The 23,913-nt window shown below is 41.6% G+C and overlaps 1 protein-coding gene across 1 annotated transcript in view; it reads right to left on the bottom strand.

Moving 5' to 3' along the window:
* IL1RAPL2 (interleukin 1 receptor accessory protein like 2) overlaps positions 1-22,332 on the bottom strand; it is a 397,669-nt gene extending 375,337 nt beyond the window's left edge. The window contains exons 1-5 of the mRNA XM_068697284.1: positions 21,962-22,332; positions 21,002-21,121; positions 12,258-12,395; positions 9,929-9,996; positions 8,967-9,023 (exon numbers count right to left, since the gene is read on the bottom strand). The gene's annotated coding sequence lies outside the window, so the exon portion shown is untranslated. The remainder of the gene's footprint in view (positions 1-8,966; positions 9,024-9,928; positions 9,997-12,257; positions 12,396-21,001; positions 21,122-21,961) is intronic.
* Between the last annotated feature and the right edge of the window lie 1,581 nt (positions 22,333-23,913).

Here is a 23,913-nt window from a genome sequence, read left to right as displayed (position 1 = left end):
ATCACAACCAGTAATTTCTGTTTGAAATACCTTCTCAAGATCACGGCGTCTCCTTCTAGGGAGAGACTGACACAATTAGTGATGCATTCACAGTGATGATTAGGAATGTGTCAGGCAACATTGCCTAACAAGTAACAAAATTAAAAATGAAAACAGAATTATGTGCAAAATAATATTTTATAACTCCCAGTTGTCAATTTTTATTTAGCGATGAGTTAATGCCTTTGGCATACAGTTCAGGACAGGAGTTGACAGTGCATGGTGGCAACTGGAAATGGGGAGCGTGACTTAAGGCTAGCACTGGAATCCTTGAGAAACTTTGGAGAATTTAAGTCATCCTGCCATTATCCTCATGAACAGTTTCCCTGCTTTTTGTTGTTGGCAGCGATGTCTCATTAAAGATTGAAGACTGTAATTTTTAGATTCCAAACCACCTGAACAACATAATTAACAATGCATGAGCAGAAAGTAATCAAGCATCACTTTAAGATGTTTGCAGGGTGTTTGCTTTTTCCTTTTTTTTTTTTTTTGGTTGTTTTGTTTTTAAATAAGCTGTGCAAGCATGTCCAGGAAAGCAAGGAATTAGTATCTCTGCCTTGAACCAGCCAGGTGAGGTCAGGTGTCTGCTCAGACACTTCAGCCTCAGCTGCAGGGCCTTCCTTCCAGCTCCAGTAGCAGTGTGTGCCAGGCTGCACATTTCAAGTGGGCACAAGTGGAGATGGTAATGCCACGCAAATCAGACTTTGCATGTCACCTAGCAATGCCAGGGCAACACCTATGGTAACGAAAGCAGAACTCTGTGTACAACAGTTACGACTTTAGACTTGAAGGAGTCTAAAATGGCAGTGGAAGCATCCAAAAAACAATAAATAGTGGAGAAGATAAATCTGAGACTGAGACAAGAAGGGGTTTCAAGGAACAAGGTCCACAGGAAAGAAAGTTTCCTGAAAACAGAGTACATTCAGAAGCTGCACAAATATTGAACCTGCAAGAAGTTGTGCAATGAGGTAGACAGAAACCTGCAACTGCAGTGACCCAGGGTGTACATGCAGAGCATAATTCAGGAGACCAACACTCATTACCACAAAAAGGGGTCCTGAATGAGGAACGAGCAAGACCAGAGCCAGCAAAAGCAGCAACCTGCATAAACAAGGGGAGGAGAGGGAATGGGAGGAGACAGAGCAGGGTACCCTAAGCCACCAGTGGCATTGCCTTGGCACCTTGGAGCCTGTGGAGCAACAGCTCAGAGCATGTGGCACAGAACAAGCTCCAGGTCACCAGCCCCCTACTGCTCCTACCTGTTTCATGGCTGCTGTCGACAGTGGCAATGCTGAAAAAGAGGAATGTATTTTGCCCAGAAGCAGCGTGGGCCAAGGGAAATAAATTTAAAGTGACATATTTCAGCATTTCCAAAATGATGTTTTGCCAGGATATCCAGTTCACAAGAAGTGTCAAAATATTTGGTAGCAGCCTGATTCAAACTGACATGAAATGTAATTAAAAAAACAAGTTGTTTTACAACATGGAAAATCTGCCTTTTGGCCAGCTCTAACTGATAGCCCTGTGTCAGCTCAAAAAAAACAAAAAAAAAACAAAACAAAACAAAACAAAACAAAAAAAAAAACAGGCATGTGTTTCTCTGTTCTTTTTTTTTTCCCTTTACTGCATTGCACAACTGTAAGAACAAGGGGGCAAATTGCCTGTTAGATCTCATCGGGCTGATAGGAACCTGTCTCCCATTTTCCATCAGCAGAATTAGCAGTCAATCAGCCCAGTTCTCTTCCACCACCATAGCAAAAAATGCAAAGGGCTCACATTTATTTTATAGTTTTACAGTAGCTAGGCTACCTTTAGAGATTTATGTCTTGCTTTTATGCTTTACAGCACTCCTTGAAACATTAGTAATATCATCTAGGCAGGAGCAATAAAACGCCAGGACCCTTTACCACATGCAACTCTGTCTGATACCAAATCAAGTTTCTCAAGTGAAATATAGATTCAAGAAAGAAGTGGCTCGAGAAGCGGAATCAAATTCATCTCAGTTATACTCGTGCCACCGATGTCAATACATTACATTCCCACTGGGCCAAACCAAGTGTTTCTTCTGCAAGATGCAAGTACCACTACGGATCTGAAACTAGACTGACACAGGACTCTGCATCTATTTTTAATGGTACAGTTTTACACTTTAACTCTGAATCAGCCCTTTTTTTAAATAAGAATAATTTCTAACCTTTTTATTCAAAGCTATCTAGAAGAATATTTAATAAGACCCAAGGAAATGTGCACGGAGGAGGAAAAACAGACTGATTGTAATCCTGCTATTAGTCAATGAAAAGATTCTAGACGAAAAACTGTAGATAACCTAATAGTCTTTTCAGTCTCTGTCTCAGACTCTCCAGACCTTGCGGGAGAGTTAAATATGAATTACAGCCACAGTCTGGTGATCACGATGATATTTATTTCCCAGACAACAAGTAAATAAACATTTACTTCAGCAGACTTTACTTCTGTGGATTTGAGCACTGAGTTGCACCAAGACCTTCTCCTCACTCCGACTGAGACATCTGGTGTCACTCTGACAATAACAAGAGCACTTTATGTGAACATGTTTTTTAGCCTCTGATATGACATCAGATAAAAGGAAAATCCTGAGTGCAATTGAGAATTAAATTCACAACATATCAAAGCAAACAAGAACGAAATCAAACTGCCATCAGGAAAATGATTTATATGAATGCCTAACGGAGAGAACTGAACCATTGCTCAGGGTGGTGGCTGAATGCCACAACGTCCACGCCAGTCTCCATCCTTCAGGATGGACCAGTAGCAAAATATTCACCATGTTGTCCCTCTTGCAGATTTCTGCTGTTGCCAAGCAGCATTTTAAGGCTTTTCCCTGTTATACTGACCTTGTCAGCTGTCAGAGATCAGCCACCTCCTCCCAGTAGAGCAGTCCAAATGGACACACTGGTCACAGCACTTTGTGCTTAGCCCACACTGCCTCTTACTCTGTAGTGCTGCCCAGTTAACTCGTTCTTGTAACACCCCTCATCACACTCAGAAGTTAAATTGTTCCCTCCTTAACTCACGAAAGCCCAGGGGGACCAGAAGCTCAGAACGCCTCCACATAAATACATTTATTAAGCGATGCATCCCTGTCATGCTGATCAAGGGATGAGCACCAGCAGCTGGTTGGTGACGGAGGGCCACGATGGCCTAGGTGGGCCCTGGTCTGCACGGCCAGACGTCACATCACACATGCAGCATGGCATGGATGCTTGGGGCAAGGACCAACCACACACACCACCCCCAAGAGACTCCACTTTAATCCAAGCACATCTGGAAGTGAGGTTGTGCCCGCTCTCTGAGCAGCCAAGAGTGGGAGATCGCGGTCAGAATTCATTGCTTTCTAGAGACAATCAGTGACAGTGATTTATGGCTTAATAGCAAATTCCCCATGAGTGCTTAATAATACAGATTAAATCCTAATAAATATGTTTCCCGCAGGTTTAAATGACTAACTATATGATCTATTAGACTTGTCTCATTATATACACAGTTTTTCTTGGTAAGCGTGGAAATTCCTAAAGAATTGGCAGCATCTGCACGCAGAGTATTAAACAAACCTATTTTTTACTGGAGGAATTTTGTACAAATTAATTCCAGCCTTGAATATAAAAATGCTAAACTCCATATTATCTGTGTATATCTATTAGAAATATTCAGAGCAAACACTTAAAATCATTAAGAAAACTAAGCTGTTAAATACTCTACAAACATTCTAACAAATCATGTCAAGCTGCAGTTTTATATTTCATTTTCTAGCTATTTTATCTGTTTCAGTTACATATTCACAGCACATATACTGTGTTATTCCTCCCAGCTCCTAATACCAATGTGTGTTGATCACCAAAGGAAAATTTTAACATACAGCTGCTTTTAGTTAGCATCTGTCAGGAACCCAAAAGATTAATGGATCTGGTGCTGAGCAGCAGGTCCAAACTTCACAAAAGCTCTGCTAATGTTTTGATCAGTCTGGAGCAAAAGGGTATTTAAGAGTCGCTCTGACAGCTAGAGGGAGGGAAATAATCACTTTGAATGAAAAATCCAAATTCGCTCAACTGGTAATGAAATTGCACTGAATATTGATTCAAGGCTCTAATAAGCTCAGAAGTTCAAAGCAAGCACTGGAAGGCAAATATTCCCTCCTCTTCTGTCAGACAAATCTGTAGTACTACCACAAGGTAGGATTTGACTTCCTTCTAAATATACAGGATTATAAAAGAAGTCTGAAAGCGCTCCTGCAATTTCTCTCTCTCTCCCCCCTGCCCTTTTTTTAAAGCTGACAAATTTAACATCAACTAAATTTTAGCCTACAGAGCAGCACGTTAAGGTGATTTACATCTAAATGAATAGGTTTCTGTCTCCCTTCGGTTTTCAGATATTATGCAATTGCCTTTTTTATTTTTTTTTCCCTAAAACAGACTAATCTGAGATTAATGTTCAGCTAAAGCTCATCCTTCATTCCTCCCAACCATGCCAGAGACGTTAATGACAAGGTTAGGAGTCTGTTTTGCAGAGGATGTCAAACACCACAGCACCAGAGGAGAGTTACTCATCCACAGCAGAAGGGGACCTCTTCAGACTTTTGTCAATCACTTCCCAAACCGTCCTTCCTCAGGAGGACAGACCACGCTACAAAAGGGAAGGAGGACAGGCTTTTTGTTGAGAGTGTGACCTAAGTAAGGAGCTGCTCATATGACACTGATCAGAGGATAGCTTCCAGTGGTTTGCTCTCTCTGCATTACCTGTGGAGCCTTGCTGGTGGCAGCCTACCCCTCTGTCTGTTCAGGCAACTGCAATTTGTTGTGTACAGCCTCATATTCGGTCTGCTGGATAACACAAGAGGATCCCAAGCACTTAAAATTGTACTGAGCACCCAGCAGGGACTGTGTTGCCAGTGGGGAAGTGCACAGGTCTGAGACTGTAATTTTGGTTGTGCTGCTGAGCAGGCGAAGTGCCTGTCCTGTTTGATACTTTCATTCTCTACCTCTGGAGTGGAATGAAGCCCATTGCAAACCACTGATGAAAATGCTAGGCATGGCCACGGAGGCTTCAGCTGCAGTTAATTGCAACACCAGTATCTCACAGACTGACTTCAGGCTACCTCAGCCTTCTGCAGCCTGTCCTCCTATCCCACGTGGCCTGGTCATCATACAGGTGGGACCTGATGCTGCTTTAGACCTTAGATCTGCTTCCCCCCCCCCCCTTTTTTTTTCCCCAAATAAAATGCATATTTCTAGCTCTCCCTTCCTGGAGCCCAATTATCCTTATCTTTTACCAACTCCAGCCACTCTCATCCTCTAGTGATGCACGACTAACACCAGCCTCAACCTCCCCATCTTCTCCAGAAGGGAAGTACTTCTCTCTTCGTGCCACCCACAACCTCCCTGAAGAGCAGGGCACTTGCCCTCTTCTTTGAGACATGTCTCCATCCTAACTCAACACACACCTCCCTCATTTGGTGCTGTCTTAGCGTTCTGACCAACTGCTACTGAGAGTAGCATCCTCACCTCTGAAGTCTAAAACACCTTTCAGTGTCAGGAAGAGCCTAGAGCCAGGGTTTGAGGAGCACAATACCATTTTGTAAACCTCTTCGCATCAGTCAGGCCTCCAACCATTAGGTGTCAAATATATAAGAGCTGCAATGTGTGCCTCTAGCACCCTCGTTTCTTCCCACTCTCATGCTCTGTGATGCTGTCTGCATTTATCAGCCAACCAGCAAGTCAATGTCCCTGAAAAGATTAGCAGGTGATTAAAGTGTACGGCAAGACCTTCCCTGACCACATTGAATGTGTGCCTCAGAATGAAGCCTCAGAAATCACAACTCGGAATATATCAAATAATGGACAGGCACTTTAAAGCTTTTGCCCCCATACCTTCCTTAGCCTGGTGTAAAAGTTCTGTGTGCTAACAACTGCCTCATTATTCTCTCTCACAAAGGAGGGGAAAAAAAAAAAAAAAAGATTTCAAAGAGAAAATAAGTTCTCTTGTTACAGCTCTGCCCAGCCTAGCCAGGTGTGACAAGGCCAGTATTTCAACAGATCATTGGAGCATTGCAGCATTGCTGACTGTTGTCAGAATGCTTTTTTCTTCACTGTGCCTCCCTTTCTCTCCCGTGATAAAAGGTCTGATTGTTTTCAAATGGCAAAATATTAAATCCTGAATCTTGATTCCTTTGGGAGACTCATTACTGTCGTCGTTAGATGGTCTTTGATCTTCAGAGAGAGAGAGAAGAGCAGAAAATATCTGGACTTATGTGCTTGTCATTAGAATATCACTTTTACATGCTACCAAAAAGAGGTCAGACTGGCTCTACTGTAGTCTTCAGCTGAAATTCAGAAAACAAAACCCCCACTAAGTGTGAAAAAATGACCCTACTTTGATTCTTTCAGGACTGAATACGCACACTAAAATGCACCTAGACCTCTCACACATGCCCTTCACACAAGGCAGTGTCCCTGACAGGTGATAACTTCCAGGTTTCCCATACCTGAACATCACATTGGTCACTTGCTGCCTACAAGCACAGCTCTGTATCCGTATCTACACACACCTCAAAAAGGAGGGAAAGCATACCTGGCGGAGCAGCACGAGTATTTCCTTGGTATATATGAACAACTGTGAGATCTCAGCAGCTCTGCTCAGAATATAAGTAGAGGAGCTGGCCTTGGGACAGCCAAGCTTCATAAGCGCATCTCAGAGTTCATCTAAACTTTGATCCCAAGGATAAAAAGCATTGTCTTTTTCTCTCTCCTCTCCATCAGCCTTCTATATGAAAACAAATCTGATTCCAAAAGCACTCAAAGCTCCCTGACTAGCATATACATCAGACCCTCTTCAGGGAAGTTTTGTTATTTGTTCATAAGAGCTGGCTGGGGGTTCTCAGCAAAACTGGTTATTTAAATTCTACCTAGCTGCAGCAGGACTCTCAGATTTCATGGTCACTAACTCACTCGTGTGCCTCTGGGTAGGTACCTCGGGTACTTTGCTGTCTGGGTGCAGAGCTGGGTGCTTTAACAAAGTTTTCAACTATGAAAAAAAACATCCGACTGTTGTCTTACTAGACCACAGCCAGCAGAAAGATCATCAGTAGGGAGTTACAGATTCTCTGTCCCAAAAGCTTTGGGACTGGGAATTTGGTCTGGCCAACGGTTGTGGGGAAGGGGAAGGGTTTTCCCACCATGGCATTTTTACTGTCTGGAAAGCTCTGGAGCTCACCCAAGTGTCCCACTTCTGCTCTTTCTGTCTTCTCCCAGTAGTCACCACATTTTAATCTAATGCAGTGCAGCCACACATTTAAATTCAGGAAGTTCCAGGCTTGAAGCTGGCTGCCAGCATTTCCCATCTCTGCACAGCATGACAGACCTCACAGCCCAGCACATGGCTCCCAGTTCGTCTATTGTTGTAAGTCACAGCCATTTGTGCCTCAAGGACGTCACAACAAAGGGCAACTGAGGAGAATGGACTATTGAATTATGTCTTATGCGCACTAAAACAGGATATTAATTATTGTAGAAGACACAGTAGAGACTGTGATAAAGGACAGAAAGGGACAGTTGGTTTATTGTGACTGATTCCCTGCTGCTACCTGTACCTTTCTTCATCTGAACAAGCTCAATCTCAAGAATAATCAGATTCTGGGAGGGCGGTGACATTTTTGGGTGCATTGGCCCAAATCTACCAATACTGTACAGCATTGCCATGGCAAATTGACATCTACGGATGTGCCTCATTCCTGGTAAACAGCAAGGCACGCAGTATGTTGCCAACTGCATATGCTCTCTCTGGATAGATCAGTACAGTCACTGGGAAAAAATACTTGCCAAATCCCTGAATGCAGCATGAATATCAGGGCAACCAAGAAAGGAAAGCATTGCCCACATAAACCAGGCAGTATTCATCCCCCTGTGTGTCTGCTAAAATAGAGGAAAATAAGTTACCGCAAGGACAATCACAAGTTAAACCCCACACGCACCTGGAACACGGCTGGATCTTCTGGTGTTAGATGTTGTCTGGACAAACGCAGACAACTTGCCTTGTAACGCCTGCTTTTCCAGAGCAGAACTCCACAATCAGCAGTTTCCAGTCTGAGCATCGTAGTAAACATTATGGTGCATGGAGCTTATGAGAAGAAGAAGTATGCATCAGCAGAGCCCAGAAATCAAACAATCCCAAAACTTAGTCTCAGCTCAGATTCCTTTTCAAATTTCCTTTACAATGTCTCGTCTGCTACGTATTAGGAGGGGTGGAAGAATCAATTTATCCAAGGCCTAAGATATGGATAACTGCAACTGCTCTCAAAACAGGAAGCACCCGGCATTCAAAGAGCAGTAACTCTACCTACCAACTTGTAAAGCCCTCACTGATAGGATACTACCTGAAACAAAAACTAATCCATGGTGCATCAGTTGGGCACAGGATGCAGAGATGCATGTTTTTGCCATAGCAATGGTTTTAATTTTAACTTCTTGAACGTTTGATTCTTGTTACTGCCTTGCAACCCTGGAGACAACTGCCTTCCTCTCTGTTTGTCCATCTGCAATTTTGCAGAGAAAAAAACTATCAGCAGCTTTTTCTTTTTTTTTTCAATCACATACTTCACATGAAACTAACTTCTTGAAAGCTCCTAGCACATACAATGTCCCTGCTGCTGCAAGATAAAATGTGTCACTGCTCCATCTGCTACTCATTTGCTGATGAGTCTGTACGGCAACATGCTGCTGAGCAGAATATTCCAAAAAAGAAGAAACTGTGCAGCCCAACAGATCTGGCTTTGACAGAGCTAGGGCCAGGTCTCATTAATCATTTTGCCGCGCTGCTTACAGTACCTGGTAAAACATTAGGACTGCCTCTCGGATCCAATATTTCAGGGGCTTGCTAGAGGGATGAGATTCACAAACCTGAAGAATCTGCGGTGTCCTCTCTCCTGTCATGTCCACAGGACTCATTAACGTCACCTGGAATGGGACACATTCCACAGCACCCTACATCTCCTGCATTAAAATTACGTCTATTTCCAGTCCCAGCAATGGCTCAGATGGAAGAAGTGATTGCAACACCTCCATCTCCTCCCCTCCCACTACCTGCTCAGCACCCTGGGGATGCAGGGTCCTGTTGGGTCCTGCTCTCCTCTGGTAGCCCACCTCAGCCCTCTGGCTCCAGGCTCCTCGCTCTCACAGCAGTGCCCCTTGACCTCAAAGCCCTGCTACCCCTGGTGTCCTGAGATTTCTGAACCTGCAGAGCCCTTATTGAGACCCAAGTGGTGGTGGGGGTAATCTCCTTCAGCTCAGGGGACAGACTGGAGAAGCAAAACAAAAAGCTTTTCTACTCTGGTCACCCAAGCCTGACTGTCTAGCTCGCTGCATCTGAGTAAAAACTGTTCCATTACTTAGGGACTGGGGAGGGCTCTGGTATCCCATGGGCTCTTACCCTGTCTATCCACTAAGGGACATTGATAAACTCATGACTGTCCTCTTTATATCAAATTAACCCCAAGCTGCACATTTGGAAAAGTTTCCTAATAACCATGTCTATTTAAGTATAATTTTTAGATTAAGAAAATATCATTTTCTAAAGCATAAATGTTATTCTATTTTTCAAAATAATTGAGGGAAGGAAATGATGATTTGTATTTCATTTTCATTTTTTCAAACCAGCTGCAAATCAAAGAAATGCCTGATCTCTATTGAATTACAAACTGCCTTTGAACTCTTAATGTACAGCTCTTTCCTGTACTTAACATAAATAATGTTGTTACAGTACATGCCCAGTCAACAAAGGATGCACAGAGATACAAGAGAAGTGAAGAATCTGAAAGCAAGGTGATAAGATTTTCAAGGCAGAAACACATTTTTCTACTTACCATTGCCTAAGGATAAGACTATTTGAAGCAAAAAGACATGCAGCTCTTCATGTTTGATGAAAAGGTTACTAAAAAAGAAAAGAAGAAATTATGACTTTTCCCCCCAACTCTTTCTGATACAAGTCAGAAGAGAAACCAAACATGCCTAAAGGGGAAGAAAAGCAGCTGCCGTAAGACACTTTCTGAAATTAGAATTTTTACTGAAAAAACTATGTGGTGAAATTATAGCCTAAGTTGAAGTTGGTGACACAGGATCCTTATATTTGAAAAGTCAGGTTTCTAAGCAAGCCGGTGAAGAAGAGCCCTAAAAGAAAATTGTGAAAGAAGCTATTACAGTATACTACAATTTCATTACGAACCTGACAATTTGACAAAGGCAAACATCCCTCGCCAATAGAGATGTGTGAATAACTGATCCCTTTGGATCAGTTGGTTAGCTGGAGAGAGAAAAACACATTTCAGGTAGACCAGAAGCTATTTTATTTTGTTTACATTTATGCATGTGTGTGCACATGTGTATTTATATATATATATATTTATATAAAAAATATATTTCATAAAACAGTAACTATTCATTTTGGCTCGAACTACTCATTTCAGCCCCAAATACTTTTGTTTTACTTTGAACTTGTTCAAATAACAGCAAAGAGTAGAATCTGTCAGCTGCACTCTATCACAAAATCAGCAAGACAGCCTATCTGCTAATTCAGCTAGGAAAAGAAAAATCTATAGAGATAAAAGAAATCCTTTTTCTAGTCATTGCAGAATAAGGTTTCAAATCTGTTTATCAGGGTAGTGTTTGTCTTTTTTTAAAAAAACACCAGGATCTCTCTGGACCAACTCAATTCTGTTGAAACTGGTCTACTTTGTAAACAACACTGGGAATTATTTCTTGAGCCTGATTATTGATTAATATATATTTATGTATATAATTTTATAGCCTAAAATTGATTGTTTTTAAGCAACAGACATTATATGCTTGATGATACACAATCTCCTACAGTAGTTGTTGTTCTCTTTATGAAATGTGTATGTACCCCCTCGAGGTAGGGAGTACTTTTTAGCTCGGAGGCTCAGGTATTCACAAGGCATACAAGAACTATCCAACCTATTTTACCATAGCCATATGGGGCACTCCAAGCTTGAAGAGCCAGGCCCTAACGCTGATTGGAACTTCCCAGCTTAGCAATTCCATTTAGCTAAATTTAACAATTCAAAGCCAAATGTCTGAAAAAATCCCAGCCACCTTTTGAAATGCCTCCACCACCTCCGCTGGATGTGGAGTTGCCTTAGAACAAAGGAACCTCCATCTTGCTCCTGAATCAGCACCCCATGCCTATTTTGCATGGCGTGCACTCCCAAAAGAAACCTGGGCCACAGCTGGAAGTTTACTTCCACCCTTCAGTGAGGACCGATACCCTAAAGTTAGCCTGCTTGTCCTAGATCTCAAGACTGCCTCAATATGCTGCTTCCAGCCCCTCTGCAGTCACACTGTGATTTAACGGGCTCTTCCGAAGCCTCCAAGGCAGCAAAAACCTAACAGCAACTAGCTGAAAATTTCAAGACCTCATAACAAGTCAGGAGATAAGGCAAACCCTGGCACATTCAACAAACCAGGGCAAACAAATAAAGCTGCTCTGCAAGTCCTAATTGCTCATTACCGAGATGCAAAGGAGAGCAAATTTGGACAGCTGTAAGCAGCAATCTCTTGTTACTATTCCTTCAAGCACTCCCCCTCAGTCTTACCCATGGTCAGCAATTACCACACCGGCCTCACCCACTGTGACACTCTCCTGGGAACTCAAGTACCAAGTGCACTTTCAGCCATTTCTTAAAAACTGCAGATGACAGCAAATTTTGTTGGCTGGGTTTGGTTTTTTTTGCTTGTTCTTTGGGGGGTTGTTTCTTTTTCTTTCAGAGAAAAGGTGTTTTGTGAAAGGAAGCCTTTCGAAAGCAGGAGAAATGAAGGGTATTTATAAAAATAACTAGAATCCTTCCTCGGGGCATCCTGAATAAGACATTCCTAACAGTCTTTAGTTCAATGTCAGCAACATAGGGGTTGATGAAGCATTGAAAAGGCACACCCCTCTCCATAATTAATGGGTAACTTCATATCTGATTACTTCAGTGGAGTGACAGCACGTCCATGATTACTCCAACATCCAGAGAACTACACACGCTCAGAATATCTCAGAAGAACTACAAGTTGGAGTGAAGGTGAACAAATTTCAACTAAATGTTGAAAGGGTGGAAAAGTCACTGACAATTTGAAGCAAGGTTTTATAATGAGAAATGTTGTGCAGTAATAAAAATGAGTGAAAATACTAACTTGTCCGTAGATCTCCATGCACTTCAATTTGGATCTGTTCTTGCATCAGCTAGCGAATGCCATGGTCTGAGTATTGTCTCCCCAGCATTCAAAATGTGCTGTTTGTTTCTTCTCCCCATCTTCAATCATGAATAATTTCTAGAAAAAGAAAGTCTAGTCAGTCTCTGCTGTCTTTCAAAACCTGATGTCAACTACACACATCTCAGTGGTTGGGATTTATAGCACAAGATCACCTCACAAAGAAAAAGACAAGCTTCTATGTAAGGAGGCAGAGAGATGCTGCATTTTAGTTTAACAGATTTTTTGAGAACCGTTTACAGCTTACAGTAGCCTCAGGATGAGTCTGGTGTCTGCTGCTTGAGGTCTCATGAACCCTCCACTCACTTTATAAGGAGCCAGGCATGAGATATGGGAGAAGTCTCTAAAAAATACTGATGTTCACTCTGGAAGTTAGTAGTGGGGACTTTTTGTACTCAAATGATAACCAATCCCACCAAAGAACTTCCTCCTACAAAAGAGATAATTTAAGTCTGCAATGAATGTTTTATTCTCTCAGTCATTATGAACCCAGGACAGTGAGAGCTGGGCTCCATGGAGCTGAGAACATGCCCTGCCTGCCAGTTTAGCACCCTGTTTGCTTCCCTGCAAATGTCCCATCAACATACTGACCTCTGCCAGAGCTGGGCTGGGGAAAAATCACTTCAGGGGTAATGGACCCAACCAGCTCTGTAGTCATCTTTGAAGACTTCTTGCTCCAGCAGTGAAAAATTTGTCTCCTGGTAGCAGTATGGCATTCACATAATAACTTTTATTCTAAGTATTTCTAAAAATTGAAATTCCCATCTAGAATCAGTTCATCATCTCAATCAGAGCTATAAAAGCTTTACAAATCCAAGAGATAAACTCTTGTTTTTACATCTAATATAAAACTTGCACACCTCACAAGCCCACTTGTTCCTCACCCTCCGCAGCCAGGATCCATCGATCTGCTAATCTTTCAAGCTTGCAGCAGCCAAGGCAAACACAACTGCACTTTCACTTAATTTATCATGCTCTTTTGCCTTGGCCACAGCTTACATCAGCCTTCTTGCTTCCTTCCTGCCCTGTCCCTTGGGTCCTTGTGCCATCCTACCGGGGCTCATTAGCTTAATGACTACAGCAAAAGGATTCTGTTCTTGCAGGTTTTGCTGGAGTCTCCCTGGTTACACACAGACCTCTCTGAAAGCCCAGACTCACAGAGGAAATTCCAGTTATGACACGGAGGTTCAGCTTAAATCAAGAACAGCCAGTGGAATTACCAATGCCTGTGCTGTGGTACATGAGTTGTACATGTTTCTGCTCTTGCAGGACACTAAGTCTGGCAGATTCCAGTTTTTGCTTGCCATGCCTCCAGAAGATGCTCAGGAGAGATGCCTGCAGCCTGATGCTACCTGAAAATGCCACACATGCTCTGATGCAAACCACAGGCTCTGGAGGGTAAATTCCTCTCTATACTGTGGAGACAAAAGAGCCAGTGCTCCACCAGGAGCTTTGTAAAATAGAGCAGGCAGAGTGGTCACCTTCTCCACTTGTTTCCTGTCTTAAGCAACAGCACATTGTGCTCGTGCCTGGGGCCAGCCCTTAGCAGGTCCCTTCCAGCTCTGGTTCTGTTCTTCCCTTCTCGCAGACTTGTGAAGAAGTGAAATCTCAGCTGTCGGGGGGTTGGCGAGAGGAGCAGGGTTTCTAGGTGAGAAGAACAGGCCAAATGCTCTCTTTCTATCACCCTCCAATGTGCCAGCTTCACAAACCTGCTGACAGTCCTTGAGAACTGATGACATTTTTCAAAACATTGACAAAAATAGACAAGCACTTCCTCCCCGCCATTGAAAAAAAAAATCATCAACTATTTCCACAAAGCCCTTCTGCTCTCCACTCTTTCTTTGACCACCTTCACAACCAGCTCTTCTCCACCAAAACATTTACAAAGACCCACCCAATATCCCATTGCTAAAAAAATTCTTCTAGGGAGCAGCTATTTGACACCTCTATCCATTAAAAGAAGCTAACATTTTAATAGCAACTCCCATAAGCTGTAAATTCTGGCCCTGTCGCCTAACACAAGAACTCTTAGTGACTCCCATAAAAAGATTTGCTTGAGCAAGAGTTTAATGTAATGATTTAACCTAATGTAAATGAAGCCATTAGTACCTGTAACTAATATTGGAAATAAAGTTAAGTGCTCATTGAGCTCGTAATTTCAAATTAAAAGGAAAACAAACATGTTTTTAAAAATTTAATTGAAAGGATTCATAACTCACTGCTTATGTCTTGGCTTGCTGTTAAAATACTTTTGCGTTTTACATCCATTTCAGTCTAGCAACACTACTAAATCAATTTATTTCTGTAACCTGAGTACATACACTTGCTATATATACACTGTCCTTTAGCAACATGCAGTAAATTGAGCTGAATAAATCTAATTCCTTTTCTTTCCTTTTTAAAGATATATTTATTCCTGTACGTCTTGTACTGATCCTTTAAAACCTATAAATAAGCGTCTGTGTTGGATGTAAATGTACTGAGCTATTTATTCTAGTAGGACAATCCAAATACTTTACATAACCAGGGATTAATACACCCATTATGAGCCATTAGTTGGCCTGGGAGTAAGCTTGCAGGATAGGATGCATTTCGGCTCTTACACAGCATGAGTTTAATACTTACATTCAGCACATGCCTAAGTCCCATGCAGAACTAGAGCCAAAGTGGCTGATCAGATCAGGGGCATGAAGTCTAGCATCCTGAAGGATTAAACTCTCTCAGATGAACAATGTTCTTGTGCCAGGTACTGAAATGCATGTGAAGAATCAGCTATCACAAGCAGAGTGAAACCACACAGTTTGACTAGAGTCCAACATCCAAAGAAATTCAGATTTGGGCTTCTACAGGAACTAGGTCTACTTATGAAACATGGGTCTTCTTCCTAAACTCCTTGGAATTTAGCTTTGTTTTGGATGGCTCAGATTTTAAAGGATTCTTCCTTTTTCTCATATCCCTCCACATTCAACTAGCTCTTCTCAGACAAGCTATTACAGATGCTCACCCCTTGCTCCTTTTGCTAATTAAACATCCATCATGCTAAGCCAGAGCTGTGCAGAGCATAATTCTGCAGATTTCATTTAACACACATGAATTCTGCTTTCCAGCGACAGCCAACAATGCGTTAGAAACTTCCAAGGCCTCACATGCAAGCAAAGGATGAAGTCAGTGCTGCAGGAGTTACAGCTGAATTGCAGTTCTGCAGCCCAGTAGTGTCTTTCCTAGGATTAGCTGTACAAACTGCCCAGCCTGCTCCAACAAGTCCAAGAGCACACCTCAATCACTGACAGCATTACCTATCTTTAAAATACAAGGTCACGAGCAAAAGCTATACGTGCTGCAGCTCCCAAACCTAAATACAACATTTTTCATCTCCATATAAGATGGTACCATCTTCTGGCAGCAAGGAAAATAAGGAAAGTCATGTTAGTTAAAGAACTGCTATGAAGCTATGTAGAGTCAGGGGAAGCTAGGAATACACCAAGACTGTCTTTTGGGCTAGAGAGCACTGAATCCACTTTATTACTGGTATTTTGGTAGGTTCCTCAGTATTTTTGTACTCAGCTTATGTTGAACTGTATCTACTATAGCTCCCTGTTTTGTCTGCAGCTTAAAGAGACTCAAGAAGGGAAAGAATAAAATGAGGGGGCCGTAACGTAGGAACATTATGGTGCACTAAGTGCTGTCATGTAATTATTGCAAGAAACATGTAAAAAAACATTTTAAGTTAATGTAAAGATTTTCTTAGTTGGAAAGAAACAGCGTGAAGTTAACACCTGGGTCTCATTAATATGTATGTCAACCTGCTTTCAAGACAAGTAACACCATCCATGTAAGCCATTTAACATAAAAGCAATTGGAAACATACACAAACCAACTCATGACGAGGTTTTAATTTAATGTTTAGATCACAATTTTGGTTGTTTAAATTGAGCATTAAAAATAAATAATAATCAAACATAAATGCTTATTCAAAGCAAAAGTATCTCCAAAATCCAGTGGTTCTATAATTGGAGAATTGTTTCCATAATCAACATAGATTATGGCTTCCACTACATCCCTAGAGATACCAAGACAACCCATATTTGCATGAATTTCTTGAATTTCCAGCGTTAAGTTCTAAACATTCTTACAAGCAGCATCCCAGGGACAGATTCAGAAAATTCAAGAGAAATCAAGAGAAATTCCAGGTTTCAAACAAACAAAAACTTCAAGTTCCTCCATTGGGTGGTTTGGTCTGACATTCGGAATATTAAGACTGCATTCAAGAACTGCAACTTGAGCTGCAGCTTGCCCTCATCTGAGCAGGACCAGGTACGATTACCTTCAAGAAACGTGACGCCCCAACACTGACAGTCTCAACTCTCCGATTCCAATCTCCGGTGATAACACCCTGACAGTTTTCTGTTATCATTTTCTTCATCTCCTCCTTCCACTCTCTCTGGTCCTTCTTTAAGACTACTCTCTCTGTTCCTGTGACTACGTTTTTATTTCAACACAGAAGAAACGATTCAGCTTTCCATCCATTCCCCCTGATTCTGCTATGAGAACCATAAAGCTTGCTCCAACTTGAGACAAAATCCGGAATATTCCAGTACAGAAAAAGCAGTCAACTCCAATCTTTGTCGTTTTTTTTTTTTTTCATTTGCTACGTTTTGACTATAGCTGCCTTGTTTCTTTGATAAAGTCAACTCAGATATTTAGGAGAAGCCACAGCAGACACTATTCATACCATAATTAGCAGTTCTTTATGATTACAATCCTATTTTCTAAAGTTTCCCAATTTACAGCTTAATCAAAAAAAAAAGATTTTATTCCCACACAAAAAAGCACCTTGAATTAGTTGATTTGCCAAGAAAAGATCCCTCTCCCTCAAAAACAAAAACAACCAAACAGAAAACAAAACAAAACAAAACAAAACAAAACCCCTTCCTATCTGTAATTTGTTTTCAGTGTTTTTATGTATAGTAGCCTCGAATTAATGACTTTTATACTGGCATAACACCTATGTGTATGCTGCCCCTACACACCCTGGCTCTACTATTTCTAACTTCATGCTAACCACAAAATTCTTGTCTCCAGGAGAATAATTTAACAAATTGCTGTGATGTACATAATACAGGTAATAAAGACCTGGCAAATTTCACATTCATGTTAAGGTAGCCAGCTCTCACATAAGCTTTTGTTTAGCAGTAACTGATAGACCATTATTAACAAACAGAACGAGATGCTGCAGCAAGTCGTTTGGTCCAATTCCCACTCCTTGCTTATATTCATTGAGGAAAAATGAAGATCTGTGGAGTGCAGCCTGCCCACAAATAAGACTACCCATGTGAGATTAGAAAGCCCTCAAAGCAGGCAATCTAATTCTAAAATAAGCAACTAGAATAGGGAGTTCTGTGTTTGTGTTCTTCACTGGACTGTTTGGAAATGGAACAGAAATCATCCCTGAAACCTCCACTCATCCAAAGACAGGGTCATAACTCACCATCTCTCTAGAACATTTTTTTTCCCTTTTTTATCAAACTGCCCAGTTGGGCAGGATATTGCAATATAGCCAGTCAGTAAAAGCTGCCATGACAACAAACACATGAACTTACTCAGAAGTTCAGGTAGCTTTTCAAACATTTTAAGCAATTTGGCTTGATTAACAAACATACCACATTCCCCCACTGACAAATGTGGCCAGTGCATGCTACCAAGCTGCAGTGGGCGAAACACCCCCACCTCCATGCAGCAGTAGAGTGAAGTGAGCTGGAGACATTAACAGCATCAGCAGTAACTCAGAAGGGCCAGCCTGACAGGGGAGAAAGTGGCTGTGCATCCAATCTTCTCCTGGCTCCTAATTCTCCCTGTCATACCGTGCCTCATCGTCACTAAGCATCAATCGCAGTCTGCAGTATAAACACTTCTCATAAAGGAGCAGAGGTAAACGGCCTGAATTTTCACATTAGTTTTTTTTTTTTTTTCCAGGCCATCCACAGCTCATTTCAGTGGCACTTGCATGTTTCTGTTACTGCTCTTGGAGCTACATTATCCCTGTGTGATGCTCCAACATCTAAGAATGATCTGTTTGCTCAGCCTCGGGTCCTTAAATTTGGGAAACAGTCAGATCCATTTGGTGTACCAGCTAAACATTGTACTTCTGAAGTCTACATTAAAAAAAATACAGAAGTCTCACTACATTTGGTAGCTCAGAATAATGCAATGTAATGTACCAAGTACTCATACATAGAAGAACAAGCAGATATTGGCCTAATTCTTGGCACGCTGAAAGCTGAGATACTCGCATATATTCCGAGCATATGACCCTGTGGATTTAGCTAGCAAGGAGCAGCTCAGGAATAGGATCATGAATTTAGCTCTTTTGCCTGGTCAGAGTCAGATTCAGGCACTGTATTTCACTGCATAAATGAATCCTTATTTGTTTGCCCGGAAAGTTGAAGGGAAAGTTTACTTTGCTGGATATTTCAGTCTATTTGACTAAAGCAGATTGTTAGATTTCAGATGAAACTGAATCTTCTGTACTGGTTCTTTCCTATCAAAAGTCTAGTCTGTACTTGATTTGTGACCTGAACTACTCAGAATTTTCACTGTTCTCCCTACTTTTTACTTTAAAATTTGCGGTTTTAATGAAAGATACAACATTAAGAGACATGTTTCTACTATTTTTTTTTATAGCTAATTTATACCTAATATATACCAACACAAACAACAACAACAAAAAGGTCAGAAAATAGTTCAAAATGTTATATGATCACTGCTAGGAGCAGCTCAGAATTGCCTTGACAAAGAGCACATCTTTACGAAGCGGAGAGACGGATCTTACATTGCCCTCAAGTGCACAAGCACCATAACTGCTACTAGTCCAGCTTGAGGGCCTTGGGAGATAACATAGGAAAGTCAATGAAGGCAAGAGAAAACTCCAACAGTCAGCTGCTTTCTTCAAATCTCATGCCAAAATCTGTAACTACTGTTACACCACAGATCAGTTCTTTGTTCAATCAGCTAATGCATTCTGCAGTCCCTGGGCTACAGCATTCAGGTTAAAGACTGTGGCCAAGCTGTGGATAAAACCAGACCACTAGTTCACAATAAAACCGCAACACTTTATTTTTTTCCTATAATGGGTTAACAGTATAAAACACCACAGTTTTTCTCAAAAAATAAAAAGCAAGGCTGTAAGGAAAAGTACTCTAAGCTGTTCACAGTGATTCTTCAGGGACAGGAAAGCTCGGAAATGGAGAACAAGAAAATGGCAGGTATTTTACTCCAAGATATAAAATTGAAACTACTTTGCAGCAGCCATGGCTGCAGAAGCAGTACTAGAGAGAAGCAATCCTACCATCTTTTAAGTGCATCTCCCAGCCAAGCACCTCATTGCCATGCCAGGATGGTTGGCCGAAGAGCCAGCCTCCTGCACTCTTTACAACTTTCTCCATCTCCCCTGCCTAGGGACAGAACAGTCCCTGCTCCTGCCGAGAACAGAGCCTGAAACTCTTCGCATAAATGAGAAAAGGGAGAGCTCACTTGTTTACTCTAGGCTAACAGGAGAATCAGGCCGATGCTGGCCCTATAATCCTGGGCTGCCTTATATGTATAAATAGTTAAGGCCTCAGAATCTGCCATTATTGCTGAGTCTGGGCAGAGCAGCAAATTTCAGTCAGAAGCAGAGCTTCTACAACAGAAATTCTTCATCAGCACAACTCTTCATTGCTGGAAGGTAACATCTCTTCCACCTGAGAAACAGACTTACATAGTTCTGTCTTTCTGGGGACACTAATGAGTTACTGCTCTGGGGACTGTTCACTCAGATCTCTGTAGCTGGCTTTCTCTAAGCTGTCAGCTGCTGGATGCTCCATAAATCCCTACAACTGAGTTAAATCCTTCAGAGTGGCATGTTCTCTATGTGCTGTGTTTCCTGTAACTGCTTCCCCTTTGCTCAGATCTTAACTTTATTCTCTAAACTTAGACCCTCCGCAGATCAGGCTATGAAGTACCAAAGACATCCTTATATATGAATTCAGGCTCTTCCTCCCACATAACCCACACCTGCCATCACGTCCCTGAATATAGTTACCTTCACTCTGTCTTCTCAAGCCTTTACTCACACCTTTGTCTTTTACGGGCTTAGTAAGAAGCAAATCTGCTTTGAAATGTGGTTCCTGACATTTGTCATAGGATTTCATGCTTATTGCCTCTGAGTGACTCCAGATCAGACATGCTCAGTTTATAAAGAAGAGGGGGAAACTTGGAAAAGTCAATGCTAGCTCAACAGCGAAGCTGCTATCTTGTCTTCTTCAAATGGTTCTGCAGAATAAAGCATTCATTTTACACATCTACCTGTAAAAAACTACAACCATTCTTGTCCACAGGACTAGCAGGACCAAAATCCAATCTAAATTGAGTGTGTCAGTAACATTACTGGATCTGATTCCATAGACATAGTGAGCAGATGCAGTGCAAATGAAAGGCAAGTATTCAAACTCCTCGTGCTTTAAATTCACAGGACCTAAGTCTTAAGCTCACCTAGTAATTCTCTTACCTGAGCCCAGCTGCTAATCCCATCCATCTTCTTGCCCTTTCAATGATGATACCAAAACTAGTGCTAATATTAAAAGCTGTCAATAAATAAATTCCCATCTTGTTTCCATACGTGAACCTACCTCTTCCTCAGCCTGCTCCTTTCTCTTCTCTTCCTTATCTCCTGTGTCATCTTCCACCAACAGAAGCTGCCATTTCAGTGGTACTGCCTGCTGAACTGCTTTCCAAGTCATTGAGCAAACCTGTAGGAGAGGAGCAAATGTACAATTTTCATGAATTTTCACATGCAAGGCCATTTCCTTTCTTTTGAGTAATGTCAAGACTTGGACACTGCATTTTTTGCAACGCTAAGTGATCGGTGGGCCACTGTGAGCATGAGATCGTGCTCTCATGAGATACAAGTCCTTTGTACTGCTAGGGTGGAAATGAAGAGCTTTCCAAGTCACTGAGAACTAACCCAATCTAACTAACTAACTAACCAAACCACACAAGAACTGCACAAGACTCCCAGGACAAGTGGCTTGCATGTTCTGTGGAATGTGAAAGGACCATTTTGGGCTCAGTGGTAAAGACATGATTCACTACCTGAGTTTTCCTTGGACATAAAAGGACAATAAAGGCTGCTACAAAGCCATAAAGAGCTCAAGAGGCAGATGGACAGTAAACATCAGGCAGTGAAGACTGAGAAGACTGAAGTTCAAAACTGAACAAATAAGAAGAATAGCAAAGGGGTAGGATAAATAAAAGATGATGCAAGACATTCAGACAAATAATAATAAAAAATTCAAGTCCGGAGGACACATGGGGTGCTATGAGTGTAGCAGTCTCAGTGGCTTGGAGAGATACAGCAGCCAGGCTAATTTATTGAGATAGAAAAACGACATTTTCTGGAACAAGCTAAATTATTTGCCTCAGCACTCCTGAAGGAGAAAAGAAGCTGACAGAAAATGACATGTCATATAATTCTCAGAGTGACAAGAAGGGGAACTAGCAGAGATGCAAGGGTTGGGGCCTATATATCCCTTCAGTACTTTTTGGCTGCCTAGGGCAAACCCTGCAGTTGATGAATACAGACAACGTACCAATGACAAGCCAGAAGTGCTCTGAGATGGGGAAGGATTCTGTCTGATCATCTCCACAGAGCTCAGGACAGTCTCCAGGTCTTACTCTCCTTTGCCACAGCTTTTAAGTCTTCATTTCTGTGTGCACAAAGTGACTATGAAATTCTTCCAAATAAGAGTTCTGCTTTTTTCTTGGTGGCAGCTCAGCACTCCCTGTTCACAGGTATAAATATCTAGACAAGGTGCAAAGAAAAAATTCAGGCATGAACTTATGTTGCTGTTCATAAGGGAAGCAGGTCAGAAGCCTTTTCCAAAGTCATGTGAAGTTAACAGTGGAGGATCTGGCCTTCCGCAAGTTAGGTGCACCCCCTGTGAGCTCTGCCCGCTATGCTGCCTTGCATACCAATGGGACCTCAATGTAACATAAATTTTCAGGAAAAAAAAGTGCTCCATCAGTCAGTTTTTCTCTTGGCATCAACAGGGGCCCCATTTTTCCCTTCTTATAACTCACTTCTGTTAGAAAATAGCTCCCCTTAGTGACTGAGGGTACCTATGCACGTACCCTGTGCACTGTGTTATAATAACCCTGTTACACGAATGCCTGGGGGTTAGTGACTACCTCCAAGGGTCTCACACCATACTTAAGCATAACCAATGCAACGGAGCCAAAACTTGTGAAAATAAACTAATTTTGAATAAAGAGGAACACATCAACCCACCAAAAAGCAGAATGCAAAATTATTTGTCCTGCTTTTCCAGATTCTAAGAACAATAGTAATGTTCAAAGTTAGAGGTAAAAAACAGTTTTCTAGACTGCATATATGCCTGGAATTCCATATGCATAGAAGAAATTTGGATCTCATGGTACATGGATAACATGATTTCAAAGAGTAACATTATTTAGAGTTATTAAGAAATAGAATTCCAGACAAGCCTTATGAAGATCTGCTAACTACACAAGCCGAGAAATCTTGAAGTGATAAAATGCTTGCAGTGATGCTCTTGGAAGTTGTAAACATCCAGAAATTGTGTGTTCTTTCTGCAGAATTCTGACGGATTCATTTGTCAGCTGCCAATTTTCTGCCTACAGTAAAGAAAACCACATCGCAGAGTGTTATTATCACACACAATGCAAGCAGGCACAGTTATGTATAGACAGATGAACCTAAGGGGTGGATAATGGATAAATTACAGAATTTAGTAAATATATTTAAGAAAGAGACCTTAAAACGAGGGTGTTTGAATTCCCTCTTTTCAAATGTCAGCAAGTTAGAAGATCATGGCAATTGCTCACTTTAAACATACTCGAGAAAGTAATCAATAGAGAAGACAGAGTAATAACAGAGCTTAATTCAATATAAATAGACTAGGAGAATAAATCTCTCCCTAAACTAAGAGATAAGTCTTTTCCCATTACATTTCATTCTATGCTTCTAAAACAGCATGCGTGTGAGCCTCTGATGAGATATGAAAATTGCAAAACTAAGCTACAAGCACAGGTATGTGCGGAATTATATGAGGAATGTAATAAATTAGAGGACATGCAAGACAAGGATAAATTTCTCCTCTTGACATTTTATAGACGCTCTTTTAGCTCTGCAGAAACTGAAGTGCACTTCTGACCTCACTGAACACAGCTGGTTCCCTCAGGGCAATACTCAAACCACGGGCTTCCAGGACTTTATCGGCACTACAAGCTTCGCACAGTAACCAACATACCTGAATCTGCAACTTTATACTTTATGAATCTGCGACACGTTATGGGGGCAGCTGTAGCAAACCAGTATGAGAAAAGGACATTGTTGTAATTCCAAGTGACTGGAAACAACCTAGATCAAAGCACTGGGTACAGCAGGTAAATAATTACATAGTCTGGTTTAGCTGAAAGCTTGTCTTTGCTGGAAGGACTCTTACTGAGTCACAAGCTCTCTGAGTACCCAAACAATCTGCAAATTTGTGTCCCAACACATCAA

This window comes from Anas acuta, chromosome 13 (assembly GCF_963932015.1).
Source record: "Anas acuta chromosome 13, bAnaAcu1.1, whole genome shotgun sequence".
Lineage (NCBI taxonomy): Eukaryota > Metazoa > Chordata > Aves > Anseriformes > Anatidae > Anas > Anas acuta.
Note: the sequence above shows the minus strand (reverse complement) of the source record. Positions and strands in the feature narration are given on the sequence as shown.